Below are 23,428 nucleotides of genomic sequence, written 5' to 3'. Positions count from 1 at the left end.
TAGGGGTTGCGACAATGGCGGCGGATAGTTTCAGAAATAGAGGGTCCAGATTGTCAAGCCCAGCTGATTTGTACGGGTCCAGGTTTGGCAGCTCTTTCAGAACATCTGCTATGTGGATTTGGGTAAAGGAGAAGCTGGGGAGGCTTGGGCGAGTAGCTGCAGGGGGGGTGGAGCTGTTGGCCGAGGTTGGAGTAGCCAGGAGGAAGGCATGGCCAGCCGTTGAGAAATGCTTGTTGAAGTTTTCGATTATCATGGATTTATCGGTGGTGACCGTGTTACCTAGCCTCAGTGCAAAGGGGAGCTGGGAGGAGGTGCTCTTGTTCTCCATGGACTTCACAGTGTCCCAGAACTTTTTGGAGTTAGAGCTACAGGATGCACATTTCTGCTTGAAAAAGCTGGCCTTTGCTTTCCTGACTGACTGCGTGTATTGGTTCCTGACTTCACTGAACAGTTGCATATCGCGGAGACTATTCGCAGTCCGCCACAGGATGTTTTTGTGCTGGTCGAGGGCAGTCAGGTCTGGAGTGAACCAAGGGCTGTATCTGTTCTTAGTTCTGCATTTTTTGAACGGAGCATGCTTATCTAAGATGGTGAGGAAGTTACTTTTAAAGAAGGACCAGGCATCCTCAACTGACGGGATGAGGTCAATATCCTGCCAGGATACCCGGGCCAGGTCGATTAGAAAGGCCTGCTCACAGAAGTGTTTTAGGGAGCGTTTGACAGTGATGAGGGGTGGTCGTTTGACTGCGGAACTGTAGCGGATACAGGCAATGAGGCAGTGATCTCTGAGATCCTGGTTGAAGACAGCGGAGGTGTATTTGGAGGGCCAGTTGGTCAAGATAACGTCTATGAGGGTGCCCTTGTTTACAGATTTAGGGTTGTCCCTGGTGGGTTCCTTGATGATTTGTGTGAGATTGGGGGAATCTAGTTTAGATTGTAGGACTGCCGGGGTGTTAAGCATATCCCAGTTTAGGTCACCTATCAGAACAAACTCTGAAGCTAGATGGGGGGCGATCAATTAAAAAATGGTGTCCAGGGCACAGCTTGGAGCTGAGGGGGGTCGGTAGCAGGCGGCAACAGTGAGAGACTTATTTCTAGAGAGAGTAATTTTTTAAAATTAGTAGTTTGGGTATGGACCTGGAAAGTATGACATTACTTTGCATGCTATCTCTGCAGTAGACTGCAACTCCTCCCCCTTTGGCAGTTCTATCTTGACCGAAAATGTTATAGTTGGGTATGGAAATCTCAGAATTTTTGGTGGCCTTCCTGAGCCAGGATTCAGACACGGCAAGGACATCGGGGTTGGCAGAGTGTGCTAAAGCAGTGAGTAAAACAAACTTAGGGAGGAGGCTTCTGATGTTGACATGCATGAAACCAAGGCTTTTTCGATCTCAGAAGTCAACAAATGAGGGTGCCTGGGGACATGCAGGGCCTGGGTTTACCTCCACATCACCCACGGAACAGAGGAGGAGTAGTATGAGGGTGCGGCTAAAGGCTATCAAAACAGGTCGCCTAGAGTGTTGGGGACAAAGAATAAAAGGAGCAGAATTCTGGGCATGGTAGAATATATTCAGGGCATAATGCGCAGACAGGGGTATGGTGGGGTGCGGGTACAGCGGAGGTAAGCCCAGGCACTGAGAGGTTGAATCTCTGGACATGCTGGTTGTAATGGGTGAGGTCACCGCATGTGTGGGAGGTGGGACAAAGGAGGTATCAGATGTATGAAGAGTGGAACTAGGGGCTTAATTGTAAACTAAAATAATGATAACTAACCTGAACAACAGTATACAAGGCATATTGACATTTGAGAGAGACATACAGCGAGGCATAAAGTAATCGCAGGTGTTGATTGGGAGAGATAGCTAAAACAACAGGTGAGACAACAACAGCTAATCAGCTAACACAACAACAGCGGGTAAAATGGCGATGACTAGGCAGAGAAGGTCGGATTAACTACACACAGAGCCTGAGTTCGCGGCTGGGGCCGACAGATAAAAAAATAAGTAAACAGAATGGAGTACCGTAATTAATGGACAGTCCAGCAGGCATCAGCTATGTAGCCAAGTGATCATAGTGTCCAGGGGGCAGCAGTAGATGGAACAGGGAACCCGCCACTACGTTAGCAGGCGACAAGGCGTTTAAAGTTAGTAGCCCTCCAACGGAGGCCGTTTGAAGTCACAGCGAATGAAGTATTCGTCGGCAGACCAGTCGTGGTGGTGTGGCGGGGCGCCGTGTCGACAGAGAATCCAAGCCAGATGGCGAAAGAGGTATTGTAGAATTTAGTTTGCTGGCCGGGAGATGCGCCTGGCTCACGGCTAACTGGTGCTAGCTTCGTGGCAGTGGCGTTAGCCACTATAGCCAATCGGTAGCAGCGGTGATCCGGTGACAAGGTCCAGAGATTACAGCAAGGATCCAGTGGAGTATCGGGCTCTAGCCGTGTATGAGTAGACCTGTATCCCTTTTTAATTTTCATTCCAGAACACTTGATCATCCTGTCTCTGATCATATTTCTCGTTATCTCTCTCAGAACGATCTTGATCCTAAACGGTCAGGCTTCAAGACGGGTCACTCAACCGAGGCTGCTCTTCTCTGTGAGGCTTTCCGCACTTCCAAACCCAACTCTCTCTCATCCTCTATCCGCTGCCTTCGACACTGTGAATCCTCCTCTCCAATCTCTCAGGGCTGGGCGTCTCAGGCTATGCACACTTTTGGATTGTAAGTGACGTGGAGAGGATCTGTGTATGCACCACATACTCTCACTACTGGTGTCCCCCTGGGCTCGGTTCTAGGCCCTATCCTCTTCTAAACTATGCACTCGGCTCCGTCATATCCTCACATGGTCTCTCCTACCATTGCTATGCAGATGACACTCAACTACTTTTCTTCTTCCCCCCTTCTGACACCCAGGTGGTGACACGCATCTCTGTGTGCCTGGCAGATATCTCAACTTGGATGTAGGCCCAACACCTCAAACTCAATCTCGACAAGACGGAAAAGCTCTTCCTCCTGGGGAAGGTCTGCCCGCTCAAAGACACCTCCATCACAGTTGACACCTCCACAGTTTCGCCCTTAGAGTGCGCAAAGAACTTTGGCGTGACCCTGGACAACACCCTGTCGTTCTCTGCAAACATCAAAGCGGTGACCCGCTCCTGCAGGTTCATGCTCTACAACATCCGTAGAGTACGGCCTTACCTCACGTAGGAAGCGGCGAGGGTCCTAATCCAGGCACTTGTCCTCTCCCGTCTGGACTACTGCAACTGTTGGGTGTGCTGTTGGGTGGGCTCTCAGTTTGTTCCAACAAACCCCTGCAAGTTATCCAGAATGCAGCAGACCACCTTGTACTCAACCTTCCCAAGTTCTTTCATGCCACCCCCGGCTTCCAGTCGAAGCTTGCATTCACTAAAAGACCATGGTGCTTACCTACGGAACAGCAAGATGAACTTTCCTTTCCTACCTTCAGGTTAAGCTCAAATCCTACAACCCAACCCGATCCCTCCATTCTGCCACCTCAGGTCTCTAGGCCCTCCTACAGCTCCTGCTCAGACCAGTCCAAGCTCTTCTCTGTCCTGGCACCCCAATGGTGGAAGCACCTTCCCACTGAAGCTAAGACAGCAGAGTCTCTGCCCATCTTTTGAAAAACATATTAAACCCTACCTCTTCAAAAAGTATCTTAAATAATCCCCCTCCTCAACTCTACCAAAATATAAATAACACTTAACCAGCACTTGCACTTGACCCCCCACTAGCTCTGACTCTACTGATAGCTATGTTATTGACGAACAAGTTCCATTCTATGCTTGTGATGTGGTTGTCCCACCCAGCTATCTTAAGATGAATGCACTAACTGTAAGTTGCTCTCGATAAGTGTCTGCTAAATGACTAAAATGTGAACAAAAATGTAGCCCATCTATCTGATGCTGTCTGATCAAAAAGAGTATGACATTGTTGCTGCCCATAGCATTGGATACAAGGGAAGCCAGTGAGCATTTGGCCTCCCTTGATTAGAAAAAATATGTATTAATGGCCAATCAGCATTAAACTAAACTGATCTCAGCTGTAAATGGTCCTGGTACACTAAAAAAAGTGTTTAGGGAAGCCAGTTTTGATTTGTCTTCACACACTGATCACATCACATCAGAAACCAAACGTCATTGACAGAAACAACTTGAACTGTTGCATCTCATTGTGTTGTTGTCCTCCGGTGAATAGCTAAAATCGTCCCTTTCCTAAATTAGCCATGGATGTGGATAGGGATTTGGACTTGTGGTTTTACTTAATTCTCCATACTGGCCAACGATTATAACAGTGATTCTGATCCAACCATAAATTGTGCCCCTGGCCTGAGAGGACGGAAGTTCAATATGTAGCTAGATGTAGTAGGCTAATGTTAACTAGCTGGCCTGGCAAATCATTGCCCATGAAAGGAAGTTCGGTTAACGAGCAAGCATTTTAGCCAGGTAGCATAGGACAACTAAAACTAAAAGTGTGTACTGTATGACAGAGTCATAGACCATTTCGGCAATATAAAGAAGAGGATGGCATTGGCTTTTCCCTACAAGTAGTGTGAGTCAACGTGGTTTTTTTCTTCTACTTGCAAGCCCCCCCCCACACACACACACACATAGTTTTGGTGTATTTTAGTTGGTGTATTTTAGTTGAAATTGTATTAGACTAATAATGTTGAAATGTTGAAGTTGAAATGGTGCCTGATTAATGGAGCCAGCTCCTGTTTTACATTTACATTTAAGTCATTTAACAGACGCTCTTATCCAAGTTGCGGTAACTCTCTCTAATTCTAAATCAATTCTTGTTTAGTAGTCGGAAAAAACATGTGTTTTGTGAACTTCACCGGACAGATGTTGCTCTTTGGTTTTGTGATGAAACAAAGGTGTGGTTGAATTGATTCTGCCACTGTCTTCTTATTGTCTCAGCCTAAGGCCTATATATCACAGTGTCAAGGCACATGAACTAAGAGGTTATAGACCAAACAAGGCAATTAACACAACACAACACTGGCTTCCCCAGTGATTTTACCCACGCACCACTACTGGATTATCTGAAACGGAGCTCAATTTGGCGAGTCTGGGTTACAAACCAAATTCTGCCTTCTTTTCAATATTCAGATTTTCCATTTAGTGTATTCTGCTTGTTATTTGGATTTTTTTTAATGGATGAACAATTCCACATGGTGATAAATTACAGCCAATTACAGCCAAATATGGTCTTTGTCTTTATCAAACTAATGTTTATGCATATTTTAAGTTTGGAACCTGTCTATGTTTAGGGCCGTTATAGCCTAGGCTAACCAATTCTAAATGGCCCTAGCAGTTCGCAAGTACACTACATAGCCAAAAGTATGTGGATACACCTTCAAACGAGTGGATTCGGCTATTTCAGCCACACCAGTTGCTGACAGGTGTATAAAATCAAGCACACCGCCATGCAATCTCCATAGACAAACATTGGCAGTAGAATGGCCTTACTGAAGAGCTCAGTGACTTTCAATGTGGCACCGTCATAGGATGCCACCTGTCCAACAAGTCAGTTCGTCAAATTTCTGCCTTTCAAGAGCAGCCCCGGGTAACTGTAAGTGCTGTTATTGTGAAGTGGAAAGGTCTAGGAGCAACAACGACTCAGCCGTGTAGTGGTAGGCCACACAAGCTCACAGAACAGGACTGCCGAGTGCTGAAGCATGTAGAGCGCACAAATGGTCTGTCCTCGGTTGCAACACTCACTACTGAGTTCCAAAATGCCTCTGGAAGCAACATCAGCTCAATAGCTATTCGTTGGGAGCAACATGAAATGGGTTTCTATCGCTGAGCAGCAGCACACAAGCCTAGGATTTCCATGCCCAATGCCAAGTGTTGGCATTCTCAGGAGTAATGAATCACGCTTCTGTCAGGCGGAATGACGCTGTTGAGACGAAGCAGGTACGGGGAGTAAAACATTTTACAGACATAGACGAAACAGCGTCAGAAACAAATTCAAAAGACAAAAACAATACAATGCAGCAGCGGGGAACAGAGCTGGGAACTGACAAATATAGGGGAGGAAAATAACATGTGATAAGTGAGTGCAGGTGAGTCCAATAACGCTGATGCGAGTGACGAGGGCTGGTGTGAGTGATGGATGGCAGGAGCGTGTGATGCAGGGTAATCTGGTGCCCTCAAGAGCCAGGGGAAGGGAACAGCGGGAGCAGAAGTGACAGCTTCACCATCTGGCAGTCCGACAGACAAATCTGGGTTTGATAGAGGCCAGGAAAACGCTACCTGCGCCAATGAATATTCCCAACTGTAAAGTTTGGTGGATGAGGAATAATGGTCTGGGGCTGTTTGTCATGGCTCGCGCTAGGCCACTTAGTTCTAAAAAAGGGAAATCTTAATGCCACAGCATACAATGACATTCAAGAGGATTCTGTGCTTCCAACTTTGTGGCAACATTTTGTAGAAGGCCCTTTCCTGTTTCAGCATGACAATGCCCCTGTGCACAAAGCGAGGTCCATACATAAATAGTTTGTCGAGAATGGTGTTGAAGAACTTGACTGGCCTGCACAGAGCCCTGACCTCAACCCCATCGAACACCTTTGGGATGAATTGGAACGCTGACTGCGAGCCATGCCTAATCGGCCAACATCAGTACTCGACCTCACTAATGCTCTTGTGGCTGAATGGAAGCAAGTCCCCGCAGTCCAACATCTAGTGGAAAGCCTTCCCAGATGCGTGATGGTTGTTATAGCAGCAAAGGGCAGACCAACTTCATATTATTGCCCATAATTTTGTAATGAGATGTTTGACGAGCATTATTATTCCTGAACTGCAGCTCGTTGTTGGAACACATATTATCCTACTTTAATTAACCAGTCCATTTTGAATATGTGATGAAGTGGTCGTCATTTGGCAGTTAATGTAGCTTGTGTATCCCATCATTTAGATATGTTTTTATGGGCATTTATTTCTGTAGGCCTAACGGGAGCTCGTGTGCTCACTCAGCACTCCGTTTGGTGTGTGGAGGGAGTGGTCGGAAAGCAATTTGTCACACCCTGATCTGTTTCACCTGTCTTTGTGATTGTCTCCACCCACCTCCAGGTGTCTCCTGTTTTCCCCATTAGTCCCCGGCGTAGTTAACCCTGTGTTTCCTGATTCTCTGTGCCAGTTCGTCTTGTTTTGCCAAGTCAACCAGCATTTCTCCTAGCTCCTATTTTTCCCAGTCTCTGTTTTTTCCTAGCCCTCCTGGTTTTGACCCTTGCCTGTCCTGACACCATATCTGCCTGCCTGACCACTGCCTGTCCTGACCTCGAGCCTGCCTATCACCTGGTACTGTTTGGACTTGGACCTGTTCTCTGAACCCCTGCCTGTCCTGACCTCGAGCCTGCCTATCACCTGGTACTGTTTGGACTTGGACCTGTTCTCTGAACCCCTGCCTGTCCTGACCTCGAGCCTGCCTATCACCTGGTACTGTTTGGACTTGGACCTGTTCTCTGAACCCCTGCCTGTCCTGACCTCGAGCCTGCCTATCACCTGGTACTGTTTGGACTTGGACCTGTTCTCTGAACCCCTGCCTGTCCTGACCTCGAGCCTGCCTATCACCTGGTACTGTTTGGACTTGGACCTGTTCTCTGAACCCCTGCATGTCCTGACCTCGAGCCTGCCTATCACCTGGTACTGTTTGGACTCGGACCTGGTTTATGAACTCTCACCTGTCCCCAACCGGCCTTTTGCCTAACCCTTTTGATGTAAAAAATATCGTCTTTCAACCATCTGCCTCCTGTGTCTGCATTTGGGTCTCGCCTTGTGTCCTAAAGGGAATTTAGGCAGAAGAATGGTGTGATGCTTAGCTTGGTTTATTTTTTTGTACAAATGGAACACTAGAGTCAAAGCAAATTAACGTTGTCTTCAGGACATTTTAATTGCCCGGGCAGCAACACAGCACATTCCACCAAAAAGTTTTACACTATAAAAAAAAAACATATCTGGTTAAGGATCAAGTTTTGCACAACAAGCTACACTATATCTTTTATTTACCCCATTTTCATGGTATCCAATTGTTTAGTAGCTACTATCTTGTTTCATCACTGCGTCCTCTGATACACAACCCAACCAAGCCGCACTGCTTCTTAACACAGCACGCTTCCAACCCAGAAGCACCAATGTGTCAGAGGAAACACTGTGTAACATTGGTTAGTGCGCACTGCGCCCGGCCACCACAGGAGTCAATATCCCTACCGACCAACCCTCCCTAACCCAGACGACGCTAGGACAATTGCGCATCACCCCACAGACCTCCCGGTCACGGCCGGTTACAACAGAGCCTGGGTGCGAACCCAGATTCTCTGGTGGCACAGCTGGCGCTGCAGTACAGCGCCCTTAACCACTGCGCCACCTGGGAGGCTATATTGTATATTTTATGTAAGGTAAGACATGAAAGATGCAAGTGACTGACCAATTCCAATGAAGACAGCCTGGAATTCCTTGTCTTTCAGAGAGTTCAGGCTCATCACATTCATTACCCAGTCCCTTCTCTCTGACAACCTGAAAGTGGGCAAGTTATGGATATTTAGGGTTAAGTTAAATGTGTGTCTGATGTAAGTGAATAATCAGTGACATTCATCACATAAAATACACACAGTGAGGTTCAGAGACAGAGACAATAGGACCATGGTCGGGTAACATTCCTCTGGGGTTCGATAACTACATGGACAAATGACACGGCCATGACAGCGGCCTATTTGTTTGTGTTTGTCACTGGTGTAATAGAGTGAAGTTGGGACAACGTCTTCCTTCTCATTTCCCTCACACTCGTTCTCTTAATTAAATTAATTGAGAGGCCATCTTAACGGAATTTATTTCTGGAGATTAATAAAGCCTTGAAGAAAAGGTCAGATGGCAAGAAGCAATAGCTACCTCCCCTCCCTTCATCCCCTCACTCCTGTCTAGCCAACCTCAAGGAATGTTCTCTCTCTCTCTTTTATCTCTTTCTTCTCCCTATGCTTCCCTTTCTTCTCCCTCTCCATCTTTCTTTCTCACCCCTCTCCCTCTCCACCTCCATCTATTTCTCTCTCTTACTTTTTCTCTCTCTCTCTTCCATTCTGTTCTCTCTCTCTCCATCAAATAAATAAATAATTAGGAATAAATCAAATTAATCACGGTTAGGTGAGCTGGATGACTAGTATTGATTGGCCTTTTTCCTGGCTATGGCATTCAGACAATGACCAGATGGATGCCCCACGCCGGAGGAAGTGTCTTTGTCACTTAGCTTTCCCCACTGTAGCTTCTAATTGTTTTCTCTGCCCTGTACCTGTTTGTTTAGGGCTTTAGGTTGCTTTTGTCGTTATTAATGTCACTGACATTTTCCTGGTGATGGGTGCATAGTTCTTGACAGTGAGAGTGTTGTGTGTGAGCATAGTGTGTCTATGGTTTGGTGTGTGTGTGTGTGTGTGTGTGTGTGTGTGTGTGTGTGTGTGTGTGTGTGTGTGTGTGTGTGTGTGTGTGTGTGTGTGTGTGTGTGTGTGTGTGTGTGTGTGTGTGTGTGTGTGTGTGTGTGTGTGTACCTGTTTATGTGTGTGGGAGTATATATATCATTTGGACACATACCTGTACATTTTTGTCTAGGCTTACTTAGGCATTGGAGCTATGCCAAAAGGATTCACACAGCTGAACCTCAACCTAATTATTGAACAAGGCCAACATTACCCCCTTTGCCATCTCATGTTGCCTTTATATTTTTGTTCAGTATATATACACTACATGAACAAGAGTCAAATATTTATTTTTATCCGTTTTTTTTTAACAGAAATCAATTGCAGGAGTTACTTCATGTGGAATAGAGTTCCATACAGTTACGGCTTTATATAGTACTGTGCGTCTCCCATAGTCCCATAGTGTTCTGGACTTGGGGACTGTGAAGAGACCTCTGATGGCATGTCTTGTGTATGCATGGGTGTCTGACCTCTGTGCTAATAGTTGAAACAGACAGCTAGGTGCATTCAACATGTCAGTACTTCTCACAAATACAAGTAGTGATGAAGTGAATCGCTACACTACTTTGAGCCAAGAGAGCTTGACATGCATATGATTAATGTTAGTAGGGGATGAAAGCCATCACACACAGGTTTTTCTCCAGCAGCAGAATATGACGATAATGTCAAAAGCTGCACTGAAGTCTAACAAAACAGCTTCCACAAACGTTTCATTATCTTTTCTTAGCCAGTCATTTGTGCCTTAAACACTGTATGTTGAATTCCCTTCTCTATAAGCATGCTTAAAATCTGCTGTTCATTTGTTTACTGTGAAATAGCCTTCTATTTAGTCAACACATTTTTTTCTCAAAGGTTTACTTAGGGTTAGTAACATGCTGATTGGTCGGCTGTTGGAATCAGTAAAGGCTGGTCCAAAGCGTTTAACTATCATTCTTCATATCATTTCATATTAGTACAGTTTCTTCTTCTTTTTGTTCAATTTAGTTACATGATTTCTCAATTTACAGTATGTTTGCCAATCGGCCAAGTAGCCAGACTTATTTGCAATTCAATTTGCCTCATCCCTCTCACCCATAACATTTTTAAATTCCTCATCAATCCATGGGGATTTAACAGTTTTTATATTCATTGTCTTATTGCTTGCAGTGTCTGGTTCCTCCTCATTAAACACCACAGACCAGAAAATATTATTTAAAATAATAATATAATATATGCCATTTCTTTTAAACAAAGGAATCACTATGAAACTTGATGTATGACGTCTTATACACTATATTAGGCATACCTGTAGCCTTAGGAACTTTGGTTTTCCTAGATATGGCTATTACATTATGATCACTACATCCAATGTATTTGGATACTGTTTTAGAGCAGCTATCTGCAGCATTAGTAAAGATGTAATCAATACATGTGGATCATTACATTTCTGTGCTGCTTGTAAATACCTTGGTAAGCTGACTGACAGTTTGAAGATTTGTCTTGAGTGGTGAGTGGTGAACCTAAAGAGGACCAGGCTCTGAGGGGTGGCCAGTCCACTTCTGGCTGTGCAGGGTGGAGATTATAAGAGTACATGGACATTTAGACCAGATCGTTCTTCAAGATGTTCAAACATTGATAGATGACCAACAGGGTTAAATAATAATAACTGTGGTTATAGAGGGTGCCACAGGTCAGCACCTCAGGAGTAAATGTCAGTTGGCTTTTCATAGCCAAGCATTCAGAGGTCGAGACAGCAGGTGCGGGAGAGAGGGAGCGAGAGAGAGGGTCGAGAACAACAGGTCTGGGACAAGGTAGCGTGTCCAGTGAACAGGTCAGAGTTCCATAGCCACAGACAAAACAGCAGAAACTTGATCAGCAGCACGACCAGGTGGACTGGGGATGGGGGCAACCAGGAGTCCTCAGGCCAGGTAGATCTGAGGCATGGTCCTAGGGCTCATGTCCTCTGGGAGTGGAGAGAGAGAGAGAGAGAGATATGGGAGAATTAGATAGAGCGTACTTACACAAAGGACACCAGATAACACAGGAGAATTTTACGTGATCCTAGCCCCCCGGCACATAGACTATTGCAGCATAGATACTGGAGGCTGAGTTGGGGGGGAACTATGTCCCTGTCCGACGATACCCCGAGACAGGGCCAACCAGGCAGGATATAACCTCACCCACTTTGCTAAAGCACAGCCCCCACACCACTAGAGGGATATCAACAGAACACCAATTTACTACTCTGAGTCAAGGCTGAGTATAGCCCATGAAAGATCTTCTCCACCGCACGAGCGTGACAGGAAGATCACATCAGTGACTCAACCCATTCAAGTCGGGTATAGCAAAATAATCCTGGAACGAAGTGACGCACCCCTCCTAGCGACGGCATGGAAGAACACTACTAAACCAGTGACTCAGCCCCCGTAGTACGGTCAGAGGCACATAATCCCAGTGGAGAGAGGGGAGCTGGCCATGCAGAGACAACAAGGGCGGTTCACCACTACCTGGACCAGACTACACTCAATCATAGAAACTACTGAAGAGATTAATCTTCAGTAAAGATTTATAGATTGAGACCGAATCTGCGTCTCTCAAATGGATAGGCAGACCATTCCACAAAAACTGAGCTCTATAGGAGAAAGCCCTGCCTACAGCTGTTTGTTTAAAAATTCTCAGGACAATAAGGAGGCCTGGGTCTTGTGACCGTAGTGTACGTGAAGGTATGTACGGTAGGACCAAATCGGAGAGAAAGGTAGGAGCAAGTCCATGTAGTGCTTTGTAGGTTAGCAGTAAAACCATGAAATCACCGAGCATTAACAGGAAGCCAGTGTAGAGAGGCTAGCACTGGAGTAAAATGATCGAATTTTGGGGTTCTAGTCAAGATTCTAGCAGCCATATTTAGCTCTAACTGAAGTTCATTTAATGCTTTATCTGGGTAGCCGGAGAGTAGGGCATTGTAGTAGTCTAATCTAGAAGTGACAAAAGCATGGATTCGTTTTTCTGCATTTGTAGACAACAATGTTATGAAGATGGAACAAAGCTGCCCTTGAAATATTATTGATATGTTCATTAAGAGTGATTTGGATCCAGTGTAAAGCCGAAGTCTTTCACAGTTTTATTTGAGACGACTGTACAACCATCAAAATTAATTGTCAGCTCAAATAGCAGAGCTTTTTGATTCTTAAGACCTAGAAATTGCATCTCTGTTTAAAACTAGTTTAAAAGTAAAATGTTTCCCGCCATCCACTTCGTTATGTCTGAAACACTAGCTTCAAGGATAAGCAATTTTGGTACTTCATCATCATGTTTCATCAAAATGTACAGCTATGTGTCGTCCGCAAGTGGAAGTTGACATTGTGTTTCCAAATGACATCACCAGAGGTAGAATATATAGTGAAAGTAATAGTGGTCCTAAAACAGAGCCTTGAAGAACACCGAAACTTACGATTGTTTCAGTAGCTGAGTTGAAGTCAAGTAGGTCAAGTCCGGACTGGAAGGTTTAGAGGCCATGACTATGTTTGTGAATGTGTCGAGAGATACAGGATTAAAAAACTTGATTGTCTCAATTGATCCTAGGTCCTGGCAGTTCTGGCCAGACTCAGGACAATTGAGTCTTGGAGAAATACCAAGATTCAAATAGGAGTCTGAAATTTGTATTCTTAATGATCATGATGTTTTCTTCAAATAAGTTAATTAATTAATCACGCTGAAGTGAAGGCCATCCTCACTTGGGAAATGCTGCCTTTTAGTTAGCTTTGCGACAGTATCAAAAATATATTTTTATTGTTTTTATTCTCCTCAATTAGGTTGGAAAAGTAGGGTAATCAAGCAGCTGTGAGGGCTCTTTGATATTACATGGTACTGTCTTTCCAAGCTAGTCAGAAGACTTCCAGTTTGGTGTAGTGCCATTTCTGTTCTAATTTTCTGGAAGCTTGCTTCCAGGCTTACAGATTATTTGTTGTTATTATTTGTTGCAAATGTAACAAGAAGGTAACAAGATGGCGGTCAGATAGTCCAGGAATATGAGGAAAAACATTTAGATTCAGAATTATCTACTCCACGGGACAAAACTAGACCCAGGGTATGTGTAGGTCTGAAAACACGTTGGACAAACCCCATTGAGCCGATGATGGCTCCGAAAGCCTTTCAACAAAAATGTGAATATTATCTGCCATGACTATGAGGTCGGATAGGAATTCAGGGAACTCAGTGAGGAACACTGTATACAGCCCAGGAGGCCTGAAACAGTATCTATAAAAAGTGATTTAGAAGGCTGCGTAGATTTCATGACATGAAGCTCAAAAGACGAAAACACAGTATTTTTTTGTGTAAATGAGCCCTGTCTATGTTGATAGATGAGATGACAGCACCCTTCCAGCTTGGATGGAGTCCGTCACTCATCAGCAGGCCAGGCTTGATCCTGTTTTTATGGGAGTCCCAGAAAGAGGACCAGTTATACACACATTTGATCTTTTAGGAGGGGCAGAAAAATATTTTCAACCAGCGATTGAGATGTGCGAGTCTGCTGTTCATCACTCAGAGATAATTACTCGATGCCAACACATCCTTCTAGCTAAGTTACACGCTGAAGTTATGTTGCTCTTGGTGACCTCTGACTGTTTCATCCTAACATTGTTGGTACTGATGTGGATAACAATATCCCGTGACAATATGTCGTGACTTTACTTTCATTTATCTGATTACTGTTATTTATTTCAGCTTGGATGAATAAGTTGCCCAAACTAAACGACCTGTTCCTCAGTCTCAGTTGCTAATATATGCATATTATTATTAGTATTGGATAGAAAACACAAGTTTCCAAAACTCAAAATATTGTCTGTGAGTATAACAGAACTGACATTGCAGGCGAAACCCTGAGGAAAATCAAACCAGGAAGTGGTTTCTATTTTGAAAACTCCATGTTCCATAGCCTGCATTTGCTCTATTTAAAGGGATATCAACCAGATTAATTTTCTTATCACTTCCTCAAGGTGTCAACAGTCTTTAAACATAGTTTCAGGCTTTTATTTAGAAAAATGAGCGAGAAAGATAACATCGCGTCATTGTATGGCCGGGTGCCAGCAGTGTTTTGTATGCGTAACAGAGTTTGGGCAGCCATTGCCTTTCCCTCTCCTACTGAAAAAGACAGTTGCGGTTGATATATTATTGATTATATATTTTAAAAACAACTTGAGGATTGATTATAAAAAACGTTTGACATGTTTCTGTGGACATTACGGATACTATTCAAATCAAAATCAAATCAAATAAAATTTTATTTGTCACATACACATGGTTAGCAGATGTTAATGCGAGTGTAGCGAAATGCTTGTGCTTCTAGTTCCGACAATGCAGTGATAACCAACAAGTAATCTAACTAACAATTCCAAAACTACTGTCTTATACACAGTAAGGGGATAAGGAATATGTGCATAAGGATATATGAATGAGTGATGGTACAGAGCAGCATACAGTAGATGGTATCGAGTACAGTATATACATATGAGATGAGTATGTAGACAAAGTAAACAAAGTGGCATAGTTAAAGTGGCTAGTGATACATGTATTACATAAGGATGCAGTCGATGATGTAGAGTACAGTATATACGTATGCATATGATATGAATAATGTAGGGTAAGTAACATTATATAAGGTAGCATTGTTTAAAGTGGCTAGTGATATATATATATATATATGGAATTTGTCTGCGTTGTCGTGACAACTCTTTCCTGTGGATTTCTGAACATAATGCGCAAAACAAACAGAGGTATTTTGGTTATAAAAATAATCTTTATGGAACAAAAGGAACATTTATTGTGTAACTGGGAGTCTCGTGAGTGAAAACATCCGAAGATCATCAAAGGTAAACGATTAATTTGATTGCTTTTCTGATTTTCGTGACCAAGCTACTTGATGCTAGGTGTACAAACATAAAAATAGTGCCCCCTAGCTTCAAGAGGTTAACGGGATGGCAGACATAAGAAGTTAATCCATGTCTGTAGCCATGAAGTGCTTCGAACGGCTGGTCGTGGCTCACACCATTATCCCAGAAACTCTAGACCCACTCAAATTTGTATACCGCCCAAAAGATCCACAGATGATGCAATCTCTATTGCACTCCACACTGTTCTTTCCCACTTGGACAAAAGGAACACCTATGTGAGAATGCTGTTCATTGACTACAACTCAGCGTTCAACACCATAGTGCCCTCAAAGCTCATCAATAAGCTAAGGACCCTGGGACTAAACACCTCCCTGGATCCTGGACTTCCTGACGGGCTGGCCCCAGGTGGTAAGGGAAGGTAACAACACATCTGCCATGCTGATCCTCAACACAGGGGCCCCTCAGGGGTGCGTGCTCAGTCCCCTCCTGTACTCCCTGTTCACTCATGACTGCACGGCCAGGCACGACTCCAACACCATCATTACATTTGTCGATGACACAATAGTGGTAGGCCTGATCACCGCCCACGACGAGACAGCCTAAAGGGAGGAGGTCAGAGACCTGGCCATGTGGTGCCAGGACAACAACCTCTGTACTGGTACCCCCTAGTATATAGTCTCACTATTGTTATTTTACTGCTGCACTTTAATTACTTGTTACTTTTATTTCACAGCATACAATGACATTCAAGAGGATTCTGTGCTTCCAACTTTGTGGCAACAGTTTGGAGAAGGCCCTTTCCTGTTTCAGCATGACAATGCGAGGTCCATACAGAAATGGTTTGTCAAGATCAGTGTGGAAGAACTTGACTTGTCTGCACAGAACCCTGACCTCAATCCAATCGAACACCTTTGGGATGAATTGGAACGCTGACTGCGAGCCAGGCCTAATTGCCCAACGTCAGTGCCTGACATCACTAATGCTTTTGTGGCATTGGAAGCATGTTCCTACATGTAGTGGAAAGCCTTCCCCAGAAGTGTGGAGGCGGTTATAGCAGCAAATGGGGAACCAACTCCATATTAATGCCCATGATTTTGGAATGAGATGTTCGACGAGCAGGTGTCCACATACATTACATGACTAAAAGTATCTACTTCAATTACGTCCTTACCCCTGCACATCGACTCGGTACTGGTACCCTGTGTATATAGCCAAATTATCGTTACTCACTGGAAATTAGTAATACTAATTGAGCCCATCTACCTCAAACCTCCAATATATGCCTGTTAATTGAACACAGTGATGTCATACCGCAGTGTGGCCAGGCAGGAGGCCAGTTGACGGTCACCGGGCCACAGCCAATCATAGCGATCTTGACATGAAAGCTGTCCGACATCTGATCTGGAGGCAGCAGGTCAGGATTACGAACCTCGGGAATTACCATCTTGATGTAAATCTGGAATGAAAAACAACAGAATGTCTAAATGTTAAAGCAAAAATGGTGAAGGAGAAAAAAAAAATGTACAGTATCCTTTTCAGGGCAGGGAGAATTTAATATGGACTTGACATTTATGGTTGTCTCATTGGACAAAGGTCAAAGCCCTGTGTGGGCTGGGGTTTTAATGAGAGGGGCATTCCAAAAGAGGAATAGCACATTATTATGTGACATTTGACAAGAGAGGAATTGACCAGCTGAAATTTAACAAAATTATTACAGTCAATCTTTAAACCCACGGGTACTTATTGAGATGGAGGACTGATGCTTTTGGTGGTGGGTCTGTGTTGAGCCATGCTACCACACCTGCAGTTATTGCAGTTATGATAGTTTACAGTATCATAATTGTATTTACAAGGGAACCTCTGACACAATATGGTAATTGTTTTTATGTGGATGCTATGATAATGGAACCTTAATTAATTATGCACAGCTACAGAATGTGAGCTGAATAGCCTGGATATCGGACAAGTAAGGTCGGCTAAATTAAATACACTACATGACCAAAAGTATGTGGACACCTGCTCGTCGAACATCTAATTGCAAAATCATGGATATTAATATGGAGTTGGTCCGCCCTTTGCTGCTATAACAGCATCCACTCTTCTGTGAAGGCTTTCCACTAGATGTTGGAACATTGTTGAGGGGACTTGCTTCCATTCAGTCACAAGAGCATTAGTGAGGTCGGGCACTGATGTTGGGCGAAATAGTCCTGGCTTGCAGTTGGCGTTCTAATTCATCCCAAAAAGTGTTCGATGTGGTTGAGGTCAGGGCTCTGTTGTTGCTCCTAGACGTTTCCACTTCACAATAACAGCACTTAAAATTGACCGGGCAGCTCTAGCAGGGCAGAAATTTGACGAACTAACTTGTTGGAAAGGTGGTATCCTATGACAGTTCTACGTTGAAAGTCACTGAGCTCTTCAGTAAGGCCATTCTACCGCCAATGTTTGTTTACGGAGATTGTTTGTCTATGGCTTTGTGCTTGATTTTATACACCTGTCAGCAACAGATGTGGATGAAATGTCTGAATTCACAAATTTGAAGGGGTGTCCAAATACTTTTGTATATATAGTGTATTTTCAGAATGTTGGGTATTAATTTGACTCTTTCTCCTGTACCTACTGTATAGGGATCCCTGTGTACTGTCGGCATCCCACTCTCTCCCTCACTGTTTACACTGTTTACCTGGGCAGGCTGGGATGTCCTGTGACAACTAATGGGATTTAGTGCTCACAGAAGCCCCTTGTTTCCAACTAACTTCAATCGAGGCAATGCCCTTTTCTCCTGTATTGGAGGACTAACCTGAGGAGCGAGTGTGTGTATTTATGTGTGTGTGTTTATGTGTGTGTGCCTGTATTATGTGTGTCTGTTTATGATTGTGTGTGTTAGAGAGAGAGAGTGAGAGTGTGTTTGTGTGTAGGTCTGTGTGTACGTGCGTGCACGTGCTCGCGTGTGTGTGTGATTATATGGGTGCATGTGCGTGTGTTTGTGGAGGCAGGATTGTGATGGCCCTCTCAGAAGGGGTTATCTAATCATGAGTTTGATAAACATCTGTGACCTTTAGCATTTAGGAAGAGAGGAGCTGTCACTCTGATGGAGACACGCACTTTACAACCCAGAGAAGGAAGGAGTGGGACTGGGGAGAGGAGGAAGGGGATCAGGGAAGAGAGGGAGGACAGGGAAGAGAGAAAGGAAGCAGATGGGGGAGAGAGTGACTGAGTGTTTTTTTCCCAACTAAAACAATACAGGACAGGGAGCAGTAGTTGTTATATCAGGACCATCGGTACAATTTGACTTGATTCATTCCTTTATATTACCAGGTGAGTTGACTGAGAATACATTGTCATTTACAGCAACAACCTGGCAATGCTTCACAGATTGTAGTGTAATAGTGTAGCTGAAAGTTCTTAGCCTGGGTACCAGTATGTTTGTGCCAACAGTCCACTCCTTTTCATGTCAAACAGCTCTGGATTTCAGCCAACATAGTTCTGGGCTAGAACAAAAATGTGCAAATGTGTTCTCTTTCTATTTTTTTTTGCAGTTCAATACTGAGGTCAAAAGTATGCATCTCTCTTGCCAAAATGCAATACATTACCTCAACAGCAAACTGCTGCAGGCCCCCAATGTTGATGGGTCCTTCCTCGGAGGCAAAGAGGTTGCAGCCCCCCACACAGAGCTCCTACGTGGGGCCCACCATCCCACACAGCCCATCAGCCTCACGAAGTTGTCCGATAGGATGGCCTTGGCCGCCCCATAGTAGTTTGACGCATACAAACACAGACACATATTGATATTGAAGCAACATAGTGAGCTGAAGAAAGGGTCAAGATTCAATTGTTCAACTTATGTAGTATAATAAGTAGTTCAGAATGAATGTTCAAATCAGCATTGTCTTTGAGTTTGACGGTATACAATGGCTATATATATATATTTGTAGGTGTTTTGACACAGACTGTAAATCAGAGACAGTCACGTGGGAGAGAAACAGTGGGAACGGTTGGGAGTCGCATATGTGACTATGCTGGGGAATGTTACCACTACACAACGGCTCTGCACGCAGGTATACAATGTCAATGTATACCTGTTACTGTATGTACATTATCACCAAGACCCAGTGAGAAATAGGTTTCTTGCCTTGTTTGAGATGCTGGGGATGAAGGCCTTGATGTCCAGGTTGGTGAGGCAGCTCTTCTAGCATGGTGCTTCAGCACATTTCAGACACCTGTGGGGATGAATACATGATTACATTCACAATATACCAATCGACTGATATTGATTTATTTCTCTGTTATGATATGCCACAATTATAAGGAAGAGGCATCCATTTTTACATCAAAGTTAAGGCACATATGATACCACCCACCTCCCTGTATCACTACAATGGAAAGTCCTAACTACATTAAGGCTGTAAAGAGTTACCAATCCATCCGGCAGTCCTGATTGGACGAAAGAGGCATGGCGTGTCACTGTCTATGCTAACTTAATGATTTGTCCCTTTGTCTCCGTGGAGACAGCGGGGTCGGAAAACAAACGGCTGACTGATGATCGGTCCGTCCTCGCCACCATGTATCTCTGCACCAACCGAGAGAGAGGGAAGACTAATACTTGTTATAAATACTGATGACTCCATAATGGCGGCGGAGACGCCATATTGGTAGACAACAACATGCCGCCACTAAATTATACATGGGCTAATTTGGCAGGGCCTGATTAAATATTCATGAAGTAACAAAATGGATGCAGTGCTGCGAGACCTGTCTACAAATGTCAAGACCTCAGAGAGATTGAAAGAGAGAGAAAGAAAGCAGGGGGCGGGATTTAGCATCCTCTGTGAAGCTTGTTTTATGTTTTCCTTGTTGAACTAGTCAACGTAAACAGACTTAACAAATGGACAGATGTTGGTGAGGTAAATTAGGTGTTTTTTGTTGGTTTAATTAATTGACGTTTATCTTTTTCCTCATATTTTCTTTTTCCTCATCAAATGAAGATGCATCACTTTCAAAGTTAACACGAGAAAACTGACAGATGAGAGATCCTCTCTATCCCTTTATTTCTCTTTACCTTTCCCTCTCTCAGCCTCTCTCTTTCACCCTCTCTCTCCCTCTCTCAGTCTCTCTCACCCTCTCTTCAGCCTCTCTCTTTCACCCTCTCTCAGTCCCTCTTTAACCCTCTCTCAGTCTCTCTCTTTCACCCTCTCTCAGCCTCTCTCTTTCACTCTCTCTCAGTCCCTCTTTCACCCTCTCTTCGCCTCTCTCTTTCACCCTCTCTCAGCCTCTCTCTTTCACCCTCTCTCTCCCTCTCTCTTTCACCTTCTCTCAGCCTCTCTCTTTCACCCTCTCTCAGCCTCTCTCTTTCACCCTCTCTCTCCCTCGCTCTCCCTCTCGCCTTTCAACCTCTCTCAGCCTCTCTCTTTCAACCTCTCTCTCTCTCTTTCACCCTCTCTCAGCCTTTCTCTCTCACCCTCTCTCAGCCTCTCTCTTTCACCCTCTTTCTCCCTCTCTCTTTCACGCTCTCTCTCCCTCTCTCGTTCTATCATTTACACTTTTCTGACCAGCAGCCTGTAAGCTCTCCAAGTGTCAAGTGAAAATAACGCACAGGGAATACTATTTGATCATGATTGGTAAATGTCCCGCGGCAGTGTGTGCCAGGATCTAGAGTACCACTAACAAAGGGTCTCTTCCTGAACAGCTCTGAGCTCACCTGTGTTTTTTCAGGCCTGGCGGCCATGATAAAAGGCCCGAGCACAGACTTCCAAATGCATCCTTAATCACATTAAAAAGGAGATTGAAAATGTGTACACACAAAATATGTAGTTTGATGTCTTGTCTAGAATCAGACTGTTGTAGTGGACCTGTTATGAGTGCTCAATTAGCATGTAGAAGTGGGACTGGAATTCACAATGATGACTTTGTGATCACAGCTTGGTTCAATGTCTGTACATTTACACAGACTTTTCAACTCCCTCAACGTAAACTCCTTATGTTGAACGTCAAATGAAATCATCCCAGCTCAGACTAACACCAAGTTGTTCCCTTTCTGAACTAGAATTGTTTAGTCTCATTGGGTAGTCTCATTGGGATATGAACAACACACGACTATCACCAACACACCAACAGCCCTGAGCAGAAACATAAACAAATGCTATCCCAAACTAGCCAGGGAGAAAACCAAGACTAAGACAGCGTCATAAAAACGACAGAAAAGTGTCCACCCTTAAGGCGGCACTAAATCTCAGCACACCACGTTAATACCACTAATCTCAGCACACCACGGTAATATCACTAATCTCAGCACACCACGGTAATATCACTAATCTCAGCACACCACGTTAATACCACTAATCTCAGCACACCACGGTAATATCACTAATCTCAGCACACCACGGTAATATCACTAATCTCAGCACACCACGGTAATATCACTAATCTCAGCACACCACGGTAATATCACTAATCTCAGCACACCACGGTAATATCACTAATCTCAGCACACCACGGTAATATCACTAATCTCAGCACACCACGGTAATATCACTAATCTCAGCACACCACGGTAATATCACTAATCTCAGCACACCACGGTAATATCACTAATCTCAGCACACCACAGTAATATCACTCATCTCAGCACACCACTGTAATATCACTAATCTCAGCACACCACGGTAATATCACTCATCTCAGCACACCACGGTAATATCACTCATCTCAGCACACCACGGTAATATCACTAATCTCAGCACACCACGGTAATATCACTAATCTCAGCACACCACGGTAATATCACTAATCTCAGCACACCACGGTAATATCACTAATCTCAGCACACCACAGTAATATCACTCATCTCAGCACACCACGTTAATATCACTCATCTCAGCACACCACGTTAATATCACTCATCTCAGCACACCACGGTAATATCACTCATCTCAGCACACCACGGTAATATCACTCATCTCAGCACACCACGGTAATATCATTCATCTCAGCACACCGCGGTAATATCACTAATCTCAGCACACCGCGGTAATATCACTCATCTCAGCACACCACGTTAATATCACTCATCTCAGCACACCACGGTAATATCACTCATCTCAGCACACCACGGTAATATCACTCATCTCAGCACACCACGGTAATATCACTCATCTCAGCACACCACGGTAATATCACTCATCTCAGCACACCACGGTAATATCACTCATCTCAGCACACCACGGTAATATCATTCATTTCAGCACACCACGGTAATATCACTCATCTCAGCACACCACGGTAATATCACTCATCTCAGCACACCACGTTAATATCACTCATCACAGCACACCACGGTAATATCACTCATCTCAGCACACCACGGTAATATCACTCATCTCAGCACACCACGTTAATATCACTCATCACAGCACACCACGTTAATATCACTCATCTCAGCACACCATGGTAATATCACTCGACTACAGCCTCCATCACAGAGTGGTAGCTATAGGTAAGCCCCCCGAGCTACACACACACACTACAGGTAAACCCCCTAGCTTCCCCCTGTGTCTGTCTCAGGACGTCTGATTGATGTCTTCTAACCGTCGCCTCCAGTCTTCTGCATTATTAACCAAACAACCAGGGAATCTCCTCAAACATCACCACTCCAGGGTACCAGACTTTATCTAACCAATCAGAGACACAACAGCCTCCAGTCAGAGTCAAGCGTTGTCCTGGATCTGGGTGACACAGCATATTCATCTGATATCCTACAGCATCCTGTAGCATCCTACTTGTGATATTGATCTAATCTTCTAGAAGTTGTCAATAACTGAGGGACACTACCAGAGGACATTGGTCTAAAAATAATCCTAAATTACACACTGAACAAAAACATATCCGTAACATGCAACAATTTCAAAGATTACGATGAGTTATAGTTCATATAAGGAATTCAGTCAATTGAAATAAATGCATTAGGCCCTAATCTATGGATTTCGCATGACTGGGAATACAGATATGCACCTGTTGGTCACAGATACCTAAAAAAAAGAAAGAAAAGGTAGATGCATGGATCAGAAAATCAGTCAGTATCTGGTGTGACCAC

At 44.2% G+C, this 23,428-nt stretch overlaps 1 pseudogene; it reads right to left on the bottom strand.

The window, feature by feature from the left end:
- Nucleotides 1-23,428, bottom strand: part of LOC118395193 (dihydropyrimidine dehydrogenase [NADP(+)]-like) — a 173,147-nt pseudogene that overhangs the window by 125,194 nt on the left and 24,525 nt on the right.

Source organism: Oncorhynchus keta, chromosome 15 (assembly GCF_023373465.1).
Source record: "Oncorhynchus keta strain PuntledgeMale-10-30-2019 chromosome 15, Oket_V2, whole genome shotgun sequence".
NCBI lineage: Eukaryota > Metazoa > Chordata > Actinopteri > Salmoniformes > Salmonidae > Oncorhynchus > Oncorhynchus keta.
This window is presented reverse-complemented; position numbering and strand designations above follow the sequence as displayed.